General features: G+C 46.3%; 1 long non-coding RNA gene across 2 annotated transcripts; it reads right to left on the bottom strand.

Moving 5' to 3' along the window:
• Positions 1-18,004: 18,004 nt before the first annotated feature.
• LOC106098540 (uncharacterized) lies at positions 18,005-22,217 on the bottom strand. 2 transcript variants are annotated; one of them, XR_003221398.1, is made up of 4 exons: positions 21,799-22,217; positions 18,650-18,737; positions 18,360-18,575; positions 18,005-18,242 (listed from the first exon to the last, which is right to left on the bottom strand). It is a non-coding gene; the product is annotated as an uncharacterized LOC106098540 (long non-coding RNA). The 2 variants fall into 2 exon arrangements; XR_003221399.1 differs by having other exon boundaries at positions 18,360-18,552.
• Between the last annotated feature and the right edge of the window lie 510 nt (positions 22,218-22,727).

Genomic DNA, 22,727 nt, shown 5'->3' with positions numbered 1-22,727 from the left:
TGTGTGTGCGTGTGTGTATATGAGTGTGTGTGTGTGAGTCTGTGTGTGTGCGTGTGTGTGTGCGTGTGTGTATACGAGTGTGTGTGTGTGAGTCTGTGTGTGTGTATGTGTGTGTGTGTGTGTGTGTACGAGTGTGTGTGTGTGAGTCTGTGTGTGTGCGTGTGTGTATACGAGTGTGTGTGTGTGTGTGAGTCTGTGTGTGTGCGTGTGTGTGGGTGTGTCAGTGTGTGCGTGTGTGCGTGTGTGTGCATGTGTGTGTGTGTGTGTGAGTCTGTGTGTGTGCGTGTGTGTGGGTGTGTCAGTGTGTGCGTGTGTGCGTGTGTGTGTGTGTGTGTGTGTGTGTGTGTAGACAATTAGGCTGTGCAAACAGGGACATTTCTGTGAGGACAGTTTTGCTCTTTAAGGACATTTCTGGGGGAGGGGGCAGTGATGTTTTGTGCTGTGCTGATCACTCTCTGAAGTAATTTCTTGACGTACGGTTGGACCAGCTTTTCAAAGCACATCCTGATTACAGATTAAATGAACTAAGACTAAGTGCTCAGACATCTCTCCCGAACTAAGACATTTCTACATCACCAGCACACTTTTACGCCAGGTCGACATTTCAAAATCATGAGGACGTTTCTACACCATGGGGACATTTTTATACCACCAGGATATTTCTACACCATGGGGACACGTTTGTGCACTCTGGGGTCAATTTTAAAGTCATTTACTTTTAGCAGTTTTTATGTTTCTTCACTTTTGGTTTCTTTCTATCTTTCATTTTTTTCCCTCTGATGCTCTCACTGCTGTTCATTGTGACTGCAGTGAATCCTACTGGTGCTACTGCCTTGCTCCAGCGCTCTAAGGTAAAACAAACTGTTTGACCTGACTACATTTTAAAGGACAAAAGCAGGACATGTAACTGCTAATTTGAGGTGACAGGTGGAAGTTTGTGTCTCATGTTGCGCTGGTGGCCAGATGTTGGCTGATGCTGCGTACAGTCCAGAGGGAACAGAGAGTCATCCCTGCTGAATCAGGACACACTGATCAGCCTCATCATCTCCTCAGCTTTTCCTGCAGCTACCTTTCATTCAAGTCCAGCTTGTTCTGTGTGAGATATCTGTTTTCATTTCCTGCCTGTCAGTTTGCATGTGAGTTTCTTTTCTCGTACCTTTGAAAACAAAACGTTTCCTTGGGGAAAACAAAGCTTCAGAATCAGCATATTGGTTCATTATTTGATTATTTTCCCCTAACAGTAGTGTCCTTTCATTGTTCCCTTCAAACAAACGATGTGTGGTCAGACTACAGGAGCCTGAAGGGTTCAGTTCAGATGGGTTTATGCCTATGTTGGAGGTCACTGCAACGTTTTCTGTTGAACCTCGCAGTGAGAGTCTGCAGCCTTGGCCTGCTCCTGTAAGTAGGTTAAAGTGTCCACTGGTGACTCGGGGTGCTCTTTAATGGAGACCAAAGCAATCTGCGTAGGAACAAAGCGCTTATTAGCATCTTTTGTCTCCCCAAGAAAGCTCCCAACTGCTAATTAAGCAGCGGGGTCTTATCATGAAGCACTGCTGCTCACCACCGCCGCTGCTATCAGCTGCAGGAACACGGGCAGCCTACAGGACACAGGGAGGGGGGGGGGACATAATAACAGGAACAAGGTCATATCACAGATTTATCAAATGGAGATCTTCTTAATTAGTTTACCCGAGCTGATTACATAAGGAAACCTGTTGCTTCCACTTTGAACCCAGCAGTGAGTCACGGATGTCTCTGCTTCATATAAGCCACAGATAATGTGACACTAATCACAACCAACCTGACAGCCATGTGTCACTTTCACCACAATAACTATGGAGGTCTTCCTCTCCACTGTTGCCAAATGTTGCTCGTATCGTATCATCTGACGCTTGGTGTTTTCTTTCTAACGTTAGAAGCACCTCAGGCTCTGTGATCTGGAGCTACTCTAGAAAGAACATTCATTTTGTGTTATGTCTCCTGCACAACTATTTCTTGATCACGCATCATCAATAAGTGATTTCTTCTTCTGTGGTTTGTTGTAGACAGATAGAATAATTTTATTTCAAACATGTCAATATAACTGAAATAACAAGAGAAAAGAAAAACTTAAAAGGATCGTTTTCATGAAAATCTCTGTCTGCAGAAAAAAAAATTATTGTCACTTTCTCTGTTTATCATTTTTTACTCTGAGTTGAGTGAAAAAGTTTATGTTTAAAACTATTTCAAACTCCTTCTGTCACAATGAGCTGTGTGACAGGATCCAATCTGCAGGACACTGGACTTGAACTTAAACTCAGCTTTATTGTTGATAACTGTAGGAGCAAACAGAGACGGACAGGCCAAAGGGAGGAACACTAATTGAAACTCTCTAGAACAGCACAGAGAGGATAAACTAGAATATGAACCACTTGATAACATAAATCATGAACTTGAACTCAGACCATCGAGTCATCAACCCAGGAACCATCACACCTGAGTGCTTTTAACATTTGTTGATGAATTAGAAATTAACATTTAATTCTATTTTTATTTTAGTTATTGAATTTTATTTGTTATTATTATTATTATTGCTGACAACAGCAGTAACATGAATAATTCAACCTTTTTCATTATATTCAATAATAAAAAATTTAAAAAAAGAACACTATTAACACACACACACACTCTCTCACACACACACACACTCACACACACTCTCCTTGTTTTGCTGTGTGAGCAGTTCTTTGCTTCATAAATATGATTCCCTGTTTCCTCCTGATTGGCTCTTTGCTGCAGCAGCGACAAGGGAGTCATTGATTGATTTACTGAGCGCCTCCAAAATAATTGTTCACTCCGGTGTTTGGGTGGGGGCGGGGCGGGGGAGGGGTATTAGCATTTAAAGAGGGAACGTTTAATAACCAAACTGATCAATGAACAATTACAGCTGACAAACACTGACGGTGGTGATGAAGATGAGGAGGAGGAGGGCAACTTCTGTGAGTTTTACTGTTTCTTTTTTTCTGAGGTTTGTTTTATTTTGAAAGAAGCATGTGCTAATGCTTTTATTTTGAAGGATGCATGTGCCTGTTTGTTCATTTTTTCTTTTCACTGCTGCTTTTTTCGTGGATGATTTTCTTTCCCAGATGAAGCCTGTGAGGGGTCAGAGGTCAGGCGTGTTCAGTTTAACATGAAACATGTGAAAACACAGAGCTCAGCTCTCCACGCATCCGCTCTGTCTTTATCTTCCATTTGATGGAGAAACTGCCGTCTCAGCGGAAAATTACCGCTCTTTAACACCTCTGCTGATTTAAACCTCACCCCCACCACCACCACCACCGTCTCCCCGTGTACCTGTCCTCCCCCTTCCTCCCTCCTCTGCTCTTTTATCTCCCGCTCTAAAATGACTCTTAAAGACTTCCCACTCGACTAACCCTCTTTCTCTCAGAACTGCCAGCACGTCATTGGTCGGCCGCTGACATTTTGTTAGACGTCGTTAAGGCCGGCGGCGCCATAAAGCACCTGAGGGTGACACCTCCCACGCTGGTGGAGAGAGCAGGGGGAGAGAGAGAGTTATAGTTCTTATTTAAGATCTCGATTAACCTTCTTTTCTGTACGACTAATCAATTTTCATGATACGAGCTCCATAAAGTCTCTTAATAAGACACACGTGTGGAGCCGCTGAACATCTGAAGGAGCGAAGAAAGTTGCCAGAGCTGAGACCAGGACCGAGTCCAGGACTGAGTCTAGGACCAGTCTAGATCCAAGTCCAGGACTGGACTAGGACAGAGTCCGGGACAAGGACAAAATCCAGGACCAGACCAGGAATGTACTAGTCCAATAGAACCAACCCCAGCATGATTTTATCTGTGACATTGGTCCTGCTGCTTGGAGTTCTCATCAGTTGTCTGAAGTCCTGATGATTCAGTTTCAGCCAGAGAACCTACAAACCCTACAGGACCCCTGAACGTCACTTCCTCTTTAACCTTTGACAGACAAAGCCGCTAGATATGCCTCACATCACATGTTGGACATTCATTTTAAATGAGGTGTTTGCTGTTCACTGAAATGTTTGTAAGGAAACTGAAAGTTAGGTTCTCAACGTGTCATCAAGAAGTTGACTGTGAAAATCAAGAAAAGGCCCACAAGTGTCAACAAAGGTCAACAAAAAGGGATCGTTTCCTGAGGGATCAATAAAGTTTTATGATTCTCATCAAAAATTCAACAAACTTGTCAATAAATGTCACAAAAAGAAAAAATGTATCAAAAGCTCAACAAAAGTTCAAAAACACGGTGAAGGCGTAAAAAAAGCGACAAACACGTGATGAAGCCTGTGATGATGTGCTACAGCTGTTTCAGTGTCACCAACACACACACACTCTCACACACACACACACACACACACACACACACACACTCAGTTTGACAGGTTGAAGGCAGCACAGAGTCAACGCGGGTTAAATGACTGGTTCCATGTGTGTGTTTGCGTGCGTGTGTGTGTGAGAGTGTGTGTGTGTGTAAGTGTGTGTCTGTGTGCGTGTGTCTTCAGTCTTCATCAGTGAGTTTTAGGGTCAAGGTCAAAGGTCAGACTCAGATCAGTAATGCAGTTTTTTGTGACTGTATACTGGAGGACGTTACCTGCCCACAGCACCGGAGCACACCTGAGGTCAGAGCGCAGAGACAGAGGGACAGGTGAGGGCCGGCCGGCTCTGTGGATTCTTCTCATCTATTCGACGGTGAAGACAGAAAAGGTTTCAGACGCTTCTCTCATATAAATGGAGCCACGCGCCTCTTCGTCCTCTTCCTCCTCTTCCTCCAGTCTGTCTCCAACTTTTCGTCCCTCTCTCATCTGTCTTCATCTCTCTCTCTTTCTCGTCCATCTCCATCACTCCATATTAGCTCTCTCTCTCCTCTATTACCTCCCTCTCTCGTCCATTAGTAACACCTGAATCCTTCTATTAGATTGGGGGAGTTGGCCTCATAAATTCGCCGGCGTCTGTCGGCCGCCGAGCGACGGCTCACTGTTTTTGATAATGAAAGGATCTGGGCTTAAATTCACATTACCTTTGTAATGTACTTCATGCTTGATCATATCGGGCTCTTTGATTTTATTAACGTCTCTGAATGGATTTCTGCCTCTCTCCCCCGTCCATCTCCGTCTGTCTGCCCCGAACGCTTCCTCCAATGACTGCTTTGTCCTCCGAGGTGCCGCTGAAGGTCGAGAGTCGGCGGCCGCCGCTTCACCCGCAGACAGGGATGATGGGAAACTTTGTGCAGATCCTGATGTTCGATGAATCTGTTTCTTCTTTCTGGTGCTGAACGCAGAAACGTAAAAGGTCATTCTGCTTTTCGCCGTTAGCATACCGTCCACTTAAACATGTCCAAACCTTTCTGCATCCTCTGAGTGAAGACGCACGAGGACCCGCCGCTCAGGTCGGCATCAGCTCCTTCCAAACACGCAGGGAGGGGCAGGATGTTCATTTTAGAAGCTATGGCTCGATTAGAGTTACAAGGGCCCAAAAACAAGGGCACTGACAGCTCACCTCAACTCATCATAGTTTCAAAACACAAAAATATCTGCGACACCTGGTGTCCATTTCTTACATCTGTGGTAGAAACCTGCAAACCTCCTACAGCCGTGTGTGTTCGTAGAACTGGAGTTACGTTTGCACAGTCGTAGTGTTCATGTGTGCAGGGACATTTACATCGTGAACACCTGGAGGCAGACAGCTTGAATCCAAACACTCAAAACAGCTCAAACAGAATGAAAATGTGGATTCAAACTGGTCCAGAGCAGCGGGGCTCTGCAGTGAAGTGCATACAGACGAATATCAGAGAGTGAAGGAAGCTGAAAATCACACCGACTCTCAGAGGACGGACGAATCCGCTGCTCGGATTTCTAAGTGGATTTCTGGAGTTTATCCTGGGCGGACTTTGTTTGGACTCGTGCTGAGCTGGCAGGACTCTGCCGTAACGTGTTCAGCAGACTGAGTCCGGGTCCACATTAAACCCGATCAGACAGAATTAATAACCGCCGGGTCAATACGAGGAGCGGCGGCACAAAATGGAGTTTTAATGAACATGTGTTTGTTGACACACCGACTCACTGTTTCATCCCATAAGCACAAAATAAAATTGATTTAACCTGGGTTAATTTCCCAGCTCAGTGTGTGTGTGTGTGTGTGTGTGTGTGTGTGTGTGTGTGTGTGTGTGTGTACTGAATTGAATTAGCTGTTGTGTTTCTGTGCAGGGTAGCAAACATTGTTAGCTTTACAGGCTGATCACTCAACTAAAACTACATCACTAATTAAAAGCCTGCTGTGTGTGTGTGTGTGTGTGTGTGTGTGTGTGTGTGTCTGTGTATGTGTGTGTGTGTGTGTGCGTGTGTATGTGTGTGTGTGCATATGTGTGCGTGTGCGTGTCTGTGTGTATGTGTGTGTGTCTGTGTATGTGTGTGTGTGTGTGTGTGCGTGTGTATGTGTGTGTGTGCATATGTGTGCGTGTGTGTGTGCGCGCGTGTGTGTCTGTGCGTGTCTGTGTGTGTCTGTGTATGTGTGTGTGTGTGTGTGCGTGTGTATGTGTGTGTGTGCATATGTGTGCGTGTGTGTGTGCGCGTGTGTGTACGTGTGTGTGTGTGTGTGCATGTGTGTGTGTGTGTGTGTGTGTCAGACATTTTCTTGGTGTCGGTGTGCTGTTGAACTCTGGACGGGTCAACACTCACTTTCTTGTTTTTTTCTATTTCTCCATTTCTATTCCTCCTCTGCTGTCACGCCGCCTGTCATCCCTCCCCCTCCCCCCCTCTCTCCGTCAATCAGTCAGTTATTCAGCCGACACATTACTAGTTTCCGAACACACACACACACACACACAGCTGACCATCATTACCAGGCTGCAACGAAGCAGAAAAGCTCAGTAATAGCAGGTCACCACCCTCTGTGTGTGTGTGTGTGTGTGTGTGTGTGTGTGTGTGTGTGTGTGTGTGTGTGGGCTGACCAGTTGGCAGTCTATTAGTGTGAAGTGATGGACTGTGTTTGGCCAGAGCAGCAGTGTAATGGCGGTCAGGGTGGCACAAGGCTGGAAAGCTGAAATTCGCAGAAACTTCGTGAAGGACCTCTGTGTGTGTGTCTGTGTGTCTGTGTGTGTGTCTGTGTGTCTGTGTGCGTGTGTCTCTGTGCGTGTCTGTGCGTGTCTGTGTGTGTGTGTCTGTGTGTGTGTGTGTCTGTGTGTGTGTCTGTGTGTGTGTGTCTGTGTGTGTGTGTGTCTGTGTGTGTGTCTGTGTGTGTCTGTGTGTGTGTCTGTGTGAGTCTGTGTGTGTGTGTCTGTGTCTGTCTGTGTGTGTCTGTGTGTGTGTGTGTGTGTGTGTGTGTGTGCGTGCGTGCATGTGTGTGTCTGTGTGTGTGTGTCTGTGTCTGTGTGTGTGTGAGTGTGTGCGTGCGTGCATGTGTGTGTCTGTGTGTGTGTGTGTGTGTGTGTGTTCATCTCAGAGTTTAATGTAATTGTAATGATGAGAATGACTACGCTGCATTTCGACTCCTTTGTGAACTTCTTTTGTTTTCAGTCCTAAAGAGGGGTCTGTTCTGCTTTTAGTAATTTTCTGGCCTAAAAACAGTCTTTATACAAACACTTAAATTATTAACCTGTGTATTTATAGTGATTAACTACATCTTAAAAAAAGATAAACTGAAACATGAAAATCCCTAAAATTGTGTGCTCACAAAATGCATCCAAATTAAATAAAGATTCACCTGTGTCAGTGCAACATAGTCACCATGTGATGTGCTGTACAAAGACTTGTTAGGAGGCCTGGGTCGTCGACCCGGAGTTTTGAGTTTTCATAATTATTGTACTTTGAGTTCTGCCTTCTGGTTTCTGTCTGTGTTCCTTAGTTGCTCTGTCTCCCGTCTGCTGTATCCCCTCGTCAAGTCTGCGTCTCTGTGTTATGTTTCCTGTTGTACTTTGAAGGTCCATGTCTTATGTTAATGTGTCAGGTTTTGCTTCCACTGTCTCATTAGGCCTGATTTGTCCCAGCTGTGTTGCCCTCCTGTCTCTCATTCCCTGATTGCTCCCTCTGTGTATTTAAGTCATATGTTTTCTTTGGTCTGTGTTGTGATCTCCCCTCATCCTATGCTGTGTGCACTGCTGGCCTGTGTAAGGTTATTTGTATTCTCAGTTTGGTTACATTTGAGTTCAGCATTAAAGCTGTTTTGAGTTCATGATTGTGTCTGCACATTGGGTCCTCCTTTCCACTACTCCTGCCTGCACACCGCCTTCACATGACAGGACTAATGTAACAGTGAAACACGTGTGTGTGTGTCAGAGTGGTTTGAAACAGAAGCCTCTGATCTGTGTTTAGCTGCAGGCTGAACGTTGTTACATTTGTAACAATAATAAAGGCAAAGTGAAACAATGATTTAGAGTAACTAAAAGTACAGAACTGTAATAATTCTAACCAGAGCTACGCTGCTGTGAGTGGATGCTAACTCAGACTTTCTGCCTTCACAGACCAGAGCAGCTGAGTCCTGAACATAAAACATGACATCATCAGCCAATGTTGACACTGATCATCACAGATCATCTTCCTGCCCTTCTTCTTTGGGCCAATCAGCCTCACTCTGCATGGTTTTGAGCCCAGTGCTCTTCTCTCATTCACCCTTCCAGACCCTCATTCATGCCTCCCACCTCCTCCCCATCTCCACCTCACCGAACCACACTCAGAGCTCTGTCCAGCCCCCGAGCTGCGTCTTCACCACCACCAGCATCTAGTCTCTAAATCCATGGTTTCAGCTGCAGGTCGGTCAGTGGTGTTTGATCAGAGTCGGATCCACCATGTAGGAACATCTGGAAACATCAGCTTCATGTTTCAGCATGAAATTGATCCAAACATGCTGCAGGTGCATTAAAGCACACCTGGAAAGAAACACACAGGGGAACTCTATCAGAGCCGCACCTCAGCATCACTGAAGCAGTGTGGCATCATCCTGACAGAGAACACAACATGAGTGTCCTTCAGGAAGCCTGGAGAACTGTTCCTGAAGATCCTCACAGAGCTGACAGAGAGCTGAAGTATGAAGGAGCTCACACCAAGCTTACAGCTCATTTGAGCCATACAAGCTCTGTTCTGTCAGTGAATCACTGCACCTATTTCTCAAATATTGTAATCTGTTCATTTACTTTATTGACAGGAGTTTGTTCATCGGCCCAGAGTCATATCTGCTTTGAAGAGACAGAACTGCACATTTGATGGTTGATGGAGGAGTACGTGACTCTGCCCTCAGAGTTTGAGTCCATTAACTGTTACCTGTGAACTGATGTTCCATTTTCATTGGTTGTTTGGTTAGCTTCAGTTAGAAGAAGTTGTCCTGTGGGCACCTGCAAACAGGAGGCTCCGCCCCCAGTACTAAAAAAACAGAAGGTAAAAAAGCCAAAGTGCTGACCTGGCCTCCAAACTGCAGAGTCCCACCTGATGACACTAAAGGACACCATCACAGGCGTCCATGTCGGAGCAGGTGAGAGATGTCTCAGACTTGCACAGTAACAAGCAGGTGTGTGTGTGTCATGTGATCAGGTGTCGAACAGGTGAGCGGCGGTGGCGTGACCTCCTCTCTGTGGCTTCCCTGTTCCAACATGAAGCTGTGATGCACATCAGAGCTGAAGTCTGTGTAAATATTTCATATCACGCCTGGATAATTCATGCACGCGCGTGCACACACACATGCGCGCGTCCGTGCACGTCTAACGAGCTCTGTTTGCTCCACGCTGCTGAAAGATTCACCGACAGAATCAAAGTTTAACGAGGATTTTCTCTCTGCGCCTCAATGAGGCCAAGAGTCCATTTGTTCACATTTAAATAAGAAACGAGGACGAGTAATTAGCACCACACACACACACACACACACACACACACGCACACACGTCGCGTATTCATATCTTGTGGGGACATCTAACTGACATAATGCTTTCCCTAACCATAACCACAGCCTAACTGTAACCCTGACACTAAAACCACATTTTGAGTCTCAAAAATGTCGTCCAACTTCTGAGGACCTGGTCCCTACCAGGGCTGTTGGTCCCCACAAAGATGTGAATATATGCTCACAAACGTGTGTGTGTGTGTGTGTGTGTGTGTGTGTGTGTGTGTGTGTGTGTGTGATGATTTATTAATGTGTGTCAGAGTGGTTTGAAACAGGAAGCCTCTCATCTCTGTTTAGCTGCAGGCTGAACGTTGTCTGACCCATGAACCGCCGCCCTCAGAGTGCGTTTGTATGTTTTTACTGTGTGTATGTGTGTGTGTGTGTGTGTGTGTGTGTGTGTGTGTGTGCAGGTACATGGCTGTTGCAGATCTCAGATCTCTCTACAGAAGAGCAGAAGAAGAAGTCACTGATGCTGAACCTCACATGTGGGCTTTTCGGTCACATGACTTCTCATAAAGCTGCTCTGCTTCCTGTCAGGTGACAGCTGCATAATCACAATATAACACATGATTAGGTCAAAGTGGTGCCGTTCATCGCACGTGTCACACTTCAGTGCTGACAGCAACGTTCCTGCAACATCCGAGTACGAAAAATCAAAGAAGACGAAGAAGTCACGTTTTGTGAGATGTCATTTCCTGTCCCTGCAGACCTGCAGGCCCTGGATGCGTTTGGTTTGTCAGTCATGGAGCACAGGACATGGGACAAGACTCAGCTGTACATCTCCATCTAAAGGTCAAAGGTCACTCTTTGAGGAAGAGAAGACAGATGGTTTGAAAGATGAGTGAAAGAAGCATCTATGTCCACTGTGAACGGCCATCTTTGAACAGAGGCGGGGCTTACGACACCAACCGTCTGCCATCTATAACCTAGTCTGAGATCCTTCCCAGATGCCTTAACGCCCACTCACTGTGGGTTTGGCAGGTCTCAGACTGGTTCCACCTCTGCTGATAATGACCCGTTTTCACACCTCGGCTCATGTGATGAGGCACATGGTCAACAGTGGGTCAGTGACCATCTTGGGGACACACCCACTAGCGTTTAAACACCTGGGACTCTTAGAACTGCAGAAGCTTCTCGGATGAAATGTCTTCAAAGAAGTCAAAGAAGTAAAGACGCTTTTCTTTTTCTAAGCTCAGAAATAAACCGAAGCAGCCGAGCACAGGTCTAAACTCAGCCATGTTTCACACCTGTAGTTATCATCATTCAGTCACAGCGCCGCACTGAGCGCGCTCACACTGCCTCGTGCATGCAGTACCTACAGCTGTACCGTGTGCGGGTGTCTCCCTCCCTCGGCTGCTCCTGAGTGGGTGCGCTTGCTTTGTCCGTCTGAGCGTCTCTGCTCTGTTATTCAGTCGTTTATTTGACTCATTTGCTGCTTAATATTTGGATTTGTGGGCCTCGCTCACGGCCGGCGTGTAATGGACTGAACCCGGCATGAAACTCTGAGGCCACTTTCAGGCGGATGCGCTGCTGAATATTTAACCCACTAAGTGGTTTTTAAGGCGCGCTGAGTGATGGTTTTAAGGTGTTTTAATAACTAACGCTGCCTGCCGGCGCCTTTACTGAATTAAACATGGCTGCACAGAAACAGTTGTCACCTGCAGCTGGGCGGCCAATCAGCAAGCAGAGAGCTTCACTCTGATTGGTCCACAGAAAAGAAGAAAGATGTAATGGAGATGATCCGGTTCTGACCCAGTCCAAACCAGGACGTCTCCTCTCTGCAGCGTTCTTCTTTATTTAAAAGCAGCAGAAGAAGAAATCCAACACAAATCGATCACATCAGAACTTCACAATGTTTGGATGTTTCTGAGAGACTGAAGAAAAACGCAGCAACAACACAATGGCATGTCAGAGCTTAGACGGACGAGTGTGTTGGACTTCATCAGCTGCTGCTTTGTGGTGTCCGTGGATCCACAACGCTCCAGATGTTCCAGATGTTTCAGTGTCGGGCTGTACTCTGGTCGGGTTCTTCCAGAAGTGCTTCATCAGTGATGAGGCCTTCACAGATGTTCCGATGCCTCGCCGGAACGTAAAGCTCTGGTTCCACTCGGGTGTGATTTGAATCTGTGTTTGAGACAGGCGCTCCTCTCCGTCAGTCTCCTCACTTTTAATCCTCAGAAAACTCGAGTTTTAGAACTTTTGTTCCTTCGTTAGTTTTCCTGATGTTTTACGTTTTTACCCTCTAACATATCACTGAGATAAAATCAGGATTTCCGGCGTGGGTTTAGCCATCGTTGTAAAAGAGAAAACACCTGATTTGCATTTTTCACTCGGATCGTTTGAGGAGACAATAGCTTTGATGTCAGTAATGAGCTCGCCGGAGTCTGAGGAGACTCCCGTCAGCTGTTTTAAACGTGGACGTCAAAGCAGCGTTTTAATGTCCAAACTGTCCTTGAGCCGTCATCGGTCTCCTCAGGAAGCTCACAGCACATTAACGAGCAGGTAATTAATCTTAATTAGAGAGGAGGAGACTGTGTGTGTGTGTGTGTGTGTGTGTGTGTGTGTGTGTGTGTGTGTGTGTCAGCAGACAGCTGGACTCTCGGCTGCTGCCTTGCTTCGGGGCACTTGTGGTGTTTCAGGGATTAAACCCGTGACCTTCACTGACGTGTGTCCTGCAGATTTAAAGGGTCATTCTGCTTTATTTCAGCCTGCTGGCTTTATTCGTGACGAGCACAGGAACCGTGAGCCTAACCGCCGTGTTGGCTTCTTCAGAGCCACATCTGGACCTGCAGGTGGAGCGCTACAGGGCTGGACTCGCTGCTGCCTCTGCTGGGCATGAGCAGCACGTCAATGGTCACGTCTGATTTCTCAGTCAGATCCACTCCTGCTTCATCACAGCAGCGCTGTGCGAGCTCACCCTCACACTTTCCTCAGCAGTTTCCTTTAACAATACTGATAATAATAAAATAATGATCAATCAATCAATCAATATTTATTTCTATAGCACGTTTAAAAAGGACAGTGTCCATCAAAGTGCTTCACACAAGGTAGCGAAGCAGATTACAACAAAAGGCAACAAAACAGTTAAAAAAACAATTATAGTTACAGTTACAGTTACATAGCACAAATGCAGACCAGGTGTAAGTCCGAACTATAATACACAAAGGTTTAGTTTTTAAACAATGAATAAAAAACTTCCTTTGGAGTCGTGTTAGAGGACGAAATCAAAGCTGAAATCAACCAATCAGATGCTTCATCTCAATCACAGGAACAGTTATGGAGTTAAAATGGCCCCCCACCCCCACCCACGCAGGATGACTGACAGAGCTAATTAACAGCAGTGCGTGCAGATCAGGCTGAGACACACACACACACACATTTAAATAAGACTAAGACGGGGCTCCTCAGACTCAGCACCTCAGCTATCTGTAATAACAGCTATGATGATGATGATGATGATGATGGTGACGGAGGTGGTGTCGACTCTGATGATGATTGATTGTGTTTCCATGACGTTAACATGGATGATTAATTAGTTTTAATTACCTGAAGTGCTAACTGATGGACAGACTCCTCCCCTTCTGTCTGCCTTCTAACATCAGAGCGCCCTCTAAGCCCCACCCCTCCAGGAAAGGGCCCATAAAAACTCGTCTTTGTTGCCTTATTTATTTGTTATATTTTTGAAAACGTCTCAGAGCGTTGCTGCCTCGTTATTGCTCCGTACCTGTGGGGAAGCGACCGCCACCTGAGCCCGTGTGCACTGACATTTGTGAGCATCGGGACTCTGACTGTGTTCAAAGCTGCAGCGCGGGTCACCGTCTCAGACAGCACAGCTGGATCCACATCAGCATCGCCCCCCCCTCTCTGACATTCACCAGGTCAAAGGTCAGACTCTTTTAGGGCTAGCTGTTCTTCACATCAGTCCACTGACAGCACAGATGAGGATGCTGGTCTGATTCAGGCACACGTGTTGGCTCGTGATGTTTGAGGTTTTCTTGGTTTGGGGACAAAAAGGCTCCTCTTCATAGAAACAGCACTATGGGGAGCAGATACTCAGCACATAACCTAAAGGCAGATTTGAACCCAGTGCTCTGCAATAGCTGAATGGTACATGGGCTACCTGCTGACCCCGCTGAGCGCCCTCATTTGGCTTTTTAAACAACACATTTCTTTCTTCTGTGTGTTGGTATTTGTGATATTTGGGGACACATGTTCTGTTTCCTTGTGGGGAAGCTAACGCTGAGTGTGCTCGCACCTCTTTCTTCTTCTTTGATGTGGTTTCTGGTAGGAGGGGTGATACTTTTCCTTTCTCAGAGTCAGTTAAACCAACACCGTGGCGTACGGCGGCATCATGTTTCCTCGTTAGTATAAATCCAGGTTTAATTACTTTACAGAGTGAGCTCGTTAGCTGTGAGGACTGGCCTTGAAACTAACAGTGTCAATGTAACAGTAATGATTTAATTACTCAGTGATACAGTGATATGCCCTCGCAGTGCTAACGAGATGCTCTAATTATTTTTTGTGTGTAAATGATCTCTGGGCTCTTTGCTCATTAACAAACCTGCCACCTGTTTGATTAATAGGACAAAGCAGAGCCTCTGAATATCATAACAACATAACAACTGTACAGGGTGGTGCATTTGTTTATATTTATTCTGTTTAGATACTATTAAGGCTTAAAGTTTGCATTATTAGGGGCGTGGCCTCTGTGAGTGACAGGTGGATGGTGACACGGGCGGCTGTAGCTGCTCGCTGCCCGTCTGAGTGGAGTCCCTGGACCTCTGTTGGTGTGGTTGTAATGCAAATATCTGACCAATATTATGGCTGCTGTGAGGTTACTGTACTAACAGGCCATCCAAGAAGTCTGCGCTCTGGTTTTAATGAATGAAATCTTTGGATTTAACATCTTTGACATTTCTAAGTATCAGTTATCTGTGTCTGCATAACGCTCCCATACACTCCTAACTAGGGCAGCTAGAATTAGCTGACAGCATAGCCCTCCACCCTTTCGCCCAAACACGGTCACTTCCTGAAACAAACAAAAGCAGAATCTGCAGCTGAGACCAGCTGTTTACCTACAACAACAAGGAAAAGCTTTCACTTTGGTACATTTAGTTGATTTCCATTTTTCGATTTCACTGGACAAGCACTGCCTGCCTTGCTTGCCCTCACAGACTGCCACAGTTAAAAGCTAAAGATCAGCTTTTTGATGCTTCCTGTTAACACTGGTGTGTTTGATTTGATGTCTCCTTTTTCATTTTAACCAAGTCAAACTTTTTTCAAGCCAGATTTTTTCCTTTAATGTGGGAAGTTTTCCCAGTTACTCAAACAATTCTTAACTAACGTTTTAAGAACAACTTCACAGCTACAGCAACAAAAAGGCCAGTTATGTTCTTCAGGATAGTATTGCTCATGTTACTGATATTTATTAGAGGCTTAAGTTTGTTTAGTTTTTTATTAGGATTAATCACCTCAGAGTGACCAAGAATCACCACAAAGCTCTGAGAGCTCAGTGGGCTCAGACTGTGAGGAAGATGTTTACACTCAAATATCCTGCTGATGGTCTGTGGAGCTCACACACAGTGTGGTGATCACCTGACAACAGCCTGAATATTTCACAGGTGAGAGGAGGAAGAGAAGGAGGAGGAGGAAGAGGAGAGAGCGAAACAGTTGGGTCCTCTTTCAGTAGTTTGGTCTTTTTACTGGAGCTCAGCGCCTCACTCTTCATCTCTTTAATTGACTCCCTCTCCTCCTCCTCCTCCTCCCTCTTCATCTCTTTCTCCGTCTGTCTGTTTGTAGCTGGAGGGCGCGCTCGCCGTTGTTTCTCTCCACAGCTGATTGGCTGCTGAATTACTGAGGGAATAGCCATGATTGGCAGCTGAGAGCTCACAGTAACAGCTTGGCAGGAAGAACACAGGACTACTAATTACTGAGGAGTGTGTGTGTGTGTGTGTGTGTGTGTGTGTGTGTGTGTGTGTGTTCTTGTCGCTAGAAGATGTGACGATCATGTTGTTCCCAGCGGTCATCAGAGAAGATTAGCTCCCATCACCGAGGGACACACACAAACACACACACACACACACTCATCTGGTTTCTCGAGTGTGTCTGACGCGTCCCCCTTCTCCTCTTTGTCTTCAGGGCTGGACAGAATAATAGGAACGTCCCGTCACTGAAACCAGGATCAGACTCAGTTTGGATCTGAATGGACACACAAACCAGTTTGTGGCGCTTACCAAGGGGCAGCTGTCTGCATGCTGCAGTTGTTTGTGGGGCACATGGAGGGCAAAACTGAATTTAACTTTTTCCGGTCGTAGTGACCTTTTGACTCTCTACACCTTTAACAGATGTGTTTTTAAAGGACCCAGAAAACAAAGTCCACAGCTGTCTGTGTCTTGGTGGGCCAGGATGAAGTTCTAAGACTTTCTTTAGGAGAAGAGGAGCACAGACCATGTTCTACCTCCAGGAGGGTAGAATGAGCCCTGGAAGGACAGAACAGTATGGTTTAATTCATTCTGTAGACCAGGATCATGGTCTTTGGAGGGTGTTTTCAGGATAGCATAAAGTTCTTCAGGACTTTCATGAACCAGGTGTTTTTAGGACAGGACGATGATCTTCTGGAGGTCCTTGGCTGTGGAGCAGCAGCAGTCCCTGGGGTCCTGCAGTTCATTAGTGTGTGGACTACAGAGGCCGGTCCTGCTGGTGGAGATGATGAGTGAGGAGCTGCAGACAGTAAACTCTCTCAGATGTCTGCAGCTCAACCAGAAACAGCTTCGTCTCAGTCTGATGATGAAAAACGTGCAATTCCCCTTTAAGACTTTTCCCTACAGGACAGGAAGCTGCTTCAATCACACACTGGTCATCTGAGCATGTGTGTGTGTGTGTGTGTGTGTGTGTGTGATGATTGGATCAGTTCAGATCTATCAGAGAGCTCAGAGTTTAGAGGACGAGAACGCCCTGAAGCATTCTGGGAAAAATCACATATTCCCTCTAATGTTGACTCCAATTGTGTGAGTGCTTGTGCGTGTGTGTGTGTTTGTGTGCATATGTGTGTGTATGTGTACATCCTTCAAACTGCACACCCTGATCCAGCCACAGGTACAGGGGCAGTACCGCAGTGACCTGTGAGGTGCAAAGATTAGCTGACCTAATAAACAGAAATGACAGTTTAATGAGGACCTGCAGAGGTTTGACGAGGTTCTCTGAGATGTTTGAGTAACGGCTAAAAAGTGAAGCTGATTCTCAGTGTGACGTCTGTGTGTGATGGACGATGATCTGTCCAGGGATGGGTTTGAGGCCCCCCATGACCCTGAATTGGCTTAGCGGTCAAAGTTACAGGTGAGGAGCAAGTAAAATCATGAACTGTGCAGGTAGCAGAGGAACTCGTTAGGAAAAGAAAAACTTGGTATAACTAATGATTGAAGTGAACCCTCTGAGCCTGGGCTGTTTGTAGGTAAAGTGATTCCTCTCTTTGCCCTCTGATTGGTCAGGGTTAGTGTTATCTGGAATTATAAACTAAAGGATTATTGGATAAAACCGCCAGGTGCGGAAGTCATGTGGTAAAGCTGAAACAGATCCCAGATTGCAGAAGCAGGTCAGGTTCATCCTCGCCTCCTCGTGAACAGCAACGTGCAGCAGAAGTGATGTCACAACTGCTGGCAGTGCAGCATGGCCGGGCTGAAGGCACGAGCGTACGAGCGGCTCTTCTTCTCCTGCACCAGAGCGAAGACACCGACTGTTCAGGAGAAGCTGGAGCTGTGCGTGGTGTGGTAACTGTAACTGAGCCGACGAAGACTTCAGCTGGAGCTTCAGCTTCAGTGAAGTCACTGCAAGTCTCCGCCTTCAACTTTCACTCATGTTACCGTGAGTCTGCGCGCCGAACTCCTCAGACTTCAAACGTTTGTCCTAAAGGTCGACAGCAGCTGCGATACTCAGTAAAAACCTAATGACACAGATAAAAACCACATTACACCTGTGTGTGTGTGTGTGTGTGTGTGTGTGTGTGTGTGTCATTAGCTATGCTCTAAAAAAAAAAAAACATTAACGAGATCCATAAAAGGAAAAAATTAAAATTTTAATGTGCAGTGGTCATCCTGCAGCTGCTCTGAGTGTGTGTGTGTGTGTGTGTGTGTGTGCGCGTGTGTACGTGCGCTGGGTGTGTCCGGAGGCTGGTCAGTTTGTCTCGTTAATGACCCCTCCCACCCTAACGAGCTAACGATGAGCACTCGTTAAGAAAGATGGACGAGCTCAGCCAATAAAACGCGGTTACTGCTCTCTCTCATCTGATGAAACCATGGCGACCAGTCTGGACAGGTGAGGCGGGGGAGGGCAGCTGTCCGTCTGAGTCAGTCTGTGCTGTAAATGAAGGACAGCGAAACTGTAAGAGTGAGAAAACTGACAGGAAGTCGAGTCAGTGTGTCAAACTCAGCCAAACAGGATCGAACATGCTCTCTGTTTTTAAGATCAGCTTACTCGCTGCTTCCAGGTGTTTGGGTTCAGAAAACATCTGCAGCTCAAACACTCGGGGCCCAACAGTAAGTTGCAGTCTACCTCTCCACACCTGAAACAGGTAAGGTGTCGGCATCACAGCTGCTCTCGTCAGGTTCAGCAGTCAAACATGTGCAAGATCCACACCATGGATGGAGGTCAGAGGTTAAGCTGTGGGCTTCGTTTGTGGGGAGCAGATCACTGTGTTTAAGGATTAAATACATCTGTTATGGGAGCATGTGAACCTTTGCTAAGCTGCAGAAAAAACTTTTTACCAGCTTTACACATCCAGGAGGGAGAATGAGCCCCTCTCCAGGAGAACCGTCACCACACGAATTGAGAGGATTGTGGGAAATCTGGAGCCTGAAAAACCAAATGGAGAAATGAGACGTTCTTGGCTGTAAATGGACCGGTTCTTATACAGTGCTTTTCTACTCTGAGCATTCAAAGCACTTTACACAAGGACTTTCTGCTTTGCTATGCTACTTGGTGTAGGATATTTGTCATGTACACTTCACCACTTCACCATCTACACTGCAGACTTCTCCCACAACTCCACCCAGTGCTTCCTGCAGAAGTTCTCTGATGACTCTGCAATAGTCGGCCTGATCACTGATGGGGACGACAAGGAGTACAGAGGACTGACTCAGGACTTTGTGGACTGGTGCCAGCTGAACTACCTCCAGATCAACGCCAGTAAAACCAAGGAGCTGGTGGTAGACTTCCGCAGGCACAAACATCCTCCACTGCAACCACTGAACATCCAAGGTATGGACATCGAGGCTGTGGACAGCTACAGGTACCTTGGTGTTCATCTGAACAACAAACTGGACTGGACTCATAACTCAGACGCCCTCTACAGGAAAGGGCAGAGCAGGCTGTACCTGCTTCGGAGACTCAGGTCGTTTGGAGTGGAGGGCCCACTCCTGAAGACCTTCTATGACTCTGTGGTGGCCTCAGCCATCTTTTATGGTGTGGTCTGCTGGGGGGGCAGCATCTCTGCTGGGGACAGGAAGAGACTGAACAGGCTGATCCGAAGGGCCAGCTCTGTTCTAGGATGCCCTCTGGACCCAGTGGAGGTGGTGAGTGACAGGAGAATGGTGGCTAAGCTGTCATCCCTGTTGGACAACATCTCCCACCCCATGCATGAGACTGTGAAGGCACTGAGCAGCTCCTTCAGTGGGAGACTGCGGCACCCACGGTGTGGGACGGAGAGATTTCGCAGGTCTTTCCTCCCCACTGCTGTCAGACTCTACAATAAAGACTTTTGCAGCTGATCAAACACACAAACCCACACATGTGCAATAAGACTGCTATACGTGCAATTCTTCTTCTGACGAAGTTGTGTTTTTGTATTTTCCTACTCAGTTGTATATAGTATTTGTATTTCTATTTTATTCTATTGTATATATTATTCTATTCTATTTTATTCTATTGTATATAGTATTTTATTTTATTTTATTGTATTTTATTGCATTCCAGTGTTTTCTAATTTCTGCTACATAACTTTGCACTTTTGCTGTAACAAAACAAATTTCCCACCTGTGGGACTAATAAAGGCCATCTTATCTTATCTTATCTTATGTAGGAGCATCCAAGGATCAAACCACAAACCTTCCGATTAGCAGATGAGCTACAGCCACTGTGAGAGCTGCACAGCCCAGTTACTCATTATTAAGGTGGAGCTGGCAGCAATGCACTCAGTGAAAGGGACTCTGACAGAGGGAGATCTGATCACAGAGGTGCGTGCATGCTCGGGCTGAAATGGGAAAAACTGTCTGGAAAAATGTTGGACTTTTGAAGCAGATGCAGGATAAAGAACCTGACATGAAGCCAGGAGCAGGAATAGTTAAGTTCATCAGCTCTGAATGACAGTATGCTGACTTTTGGACAAGCATGAGACTGAACATGGTGACATGTGCTACCAGCCCGTTCTCACTCCCGAGGCGTAACATCCTGACGATTTGTTCTGAGGAACGCGAAAGGTGACTTTCTGCGTTCTTATGCTACGCACAGGGTTATGGATGAAATCGAGAAGAATGACGCTCCCGCGGTAATACATGTTCCAGCCATGTATTCCAGCCCTAACCCTAACCAGCACTTTAATGACGTTTGATAGGGTTTTCCAAAGCAATTTAAGTAAAACGAACGTACATGTGTAGATTCATTCCAAACAGTTTTCCTAATTTTTCCAATCTCGTAATCTAGGGACGTGTTGGGTGGAGGGAAGCGTAATATACCGACGATTTGTCACCTAGCGAAAAATGTTCACTTTGGGAGTGAGAACGTGTTGGTGCTTCCATACAGTTGTGCAGGGTAATGAGAGCAGGTTTATAAAGACATCGAGTAATACTGAGCAGAACTAAGCTCACATTATTGGTGCGGCCCTCCACAACAGGTTCTCATGTAAACCTGGGCCTTCAGGAGCTCATCAGAACAGTCTCTATTAAATGTTCAAAATCAACTCATACAATGTCCTCCTGTTGGAATAAATCAATTAAAACAATAAGACAAGTGTACTGAGGGAAATCAGATGAAATATTATGAATGATGAATAACTGTGAAAGTATCTGATCTATAAAATCAGAGCAGGAGGACGTTTTATCTGCAGATCACTGCGACATGATCAAAGAGCAACACCTGAATAAAAGATGACTGCAGGAGGAGGTTAATGATGCCTTCACCATGATTAGAGCCACAGGAAGTCATGTGATCAGAATCCATTCAAAAAGAAGCTGTTCTCACAGAGTTGGGTCATGATGAGGGATCAATAACTATCTGATCATTAATCAGCGCCTCCAATCAGAGGTCCAGCTCCTGGTTCTGGTTCTGGTTCAGTGGGGCGGGGTTGTTGCCTTTAGGAGTCACATGACTCTTAACAAGCTCTTACTGTGTGGGAGGAACAGGAAGAATCTCGTTAAGGACACCTAACGAGCGTCTGATTGAACCCTCCTCCTCCTCTGCTCTTCATCTCTCACTCTTTAATCACCTTCCTCTGACAGTTTAATGTCCTCCACCTGAAGGGTGCTGGTGGGGGGGGTAGCAGCTAACATTACCATCAGTAGTGCTTTATGATATCATCATCAGAGCGAGAGAGGAGGAGGCAAACCAGGTGAGACTGAACAGGTGAGAAACCACCAACAACAGGAAAGAACCTGCAGGCCAGGTGAGCTGATGGGCAGAGACAGAATACATGTGTGTGAATGACAGGGAGACAGGTGAAAAGGTAAAGGAGGAGGAGCCGCAGGTATCCATGCCACCTGCCTCACACCTGCACACAGATGCAGCTCAGGAACAAGAAGTGTGCTGTTAATCCATCTAAGTCACAATTCTGAGTACCTGACGTGAGCTGCTGTGGCAGCGCGTGGCATCCAGCTGTCTCCACCCTTTACCTTTGATTCATCCATGACACTGTGAGTCTCACCTGCTCAGGTGGTCCTCGATTAATCACCTCCTCCTCCTCTTCTTCTTCCTCGTCTCGCATTAAGTCGCTGTGGCCTCAGAGTCCGACTGTGACCCTCACTGAGCACGCTCCAGGCCTCCCCCTGCTGCTCAGCAGCTTTTATTGATCCACACAGCGAGGAAGACGAGGGAGGTGCTGCCTGATTAGAGTTGGCCTGGGCTCGTTGGGCAGCAGGAAGCGCTTAATTTATGAGCGTGAGGCCGTCTATGAAGGCTGAACTTCGACATCTCAGGGAGCGGTGCAGCAGCAGGTACAGATCGTCAGCGGCGGCTCAATAAAACTCATTTAGTCACTGCAGCGAGCACAGAGTTTATAAAACATCTTCTTATTAACGGCCGACCTGTGACTTCCACAGTCTGTTTACATCAGGAGAGTCGTTCAATTAGCTCACTGCACCTGAACGCACCACAGCTCAACGTTTCTGAGTCTGCAGGAGTCAAACTTTCACTCCAAGAAACACCCAGGGCGGGGCTTCAACTGTGACATACGTATTTTTAGGGGTGTGGCCTGTTTGAATGACGGGCAGCTGTAATTGATGGTGTTATTATGCTCATCGTTTTCACCCTAGAAATCAGAAACAACAAAAGTGGTGCCACATGGTCTCATATCAGCCCGTCGTGCATGTCTCGATTTTCATAACCCTAGCACTGAACCCTGTGGAACTCCAAAACCAGAGGTGAGGCACAGCCATGGCAGGAAACAAACAAAGCTCTGGTTTTATGGGAAATGGTTTTCAGTTTGTGAAGCACAGTGAGAATCATTCATCACCAGCACCTCTTAGGTTTGACCAGCCATCTCCACACAAACAGATTCTGTCACACCTTTGCTGCTTGTCTCCATAATGAAGACGTGTCCCCATGCAGGTCCCCATAACACAGCAATGCCTGAGG

The sequence above is a fragment of the Oreochromis niloticus genome, linkage group LG8 (assembly GCF_001858045.2).
Source record: "Oreochromis niloticus isolate F11D_XX linkage group LG8, O_niloticus_UMD_NMBU, whole genome shotgun sequence".
Classification (NCBI taxonomy): domain Eukaryota; kingdom Metazoa; phylum Chordata; class Actinopteri; order Cichliformes; family Cichlidae; genus Oreochromis; species Oreochromis niloticus.
Note: the sequence above shows the minus strand (reverse complement) of the source record. Positions and strands in the feature narration are given on the sequence as shown.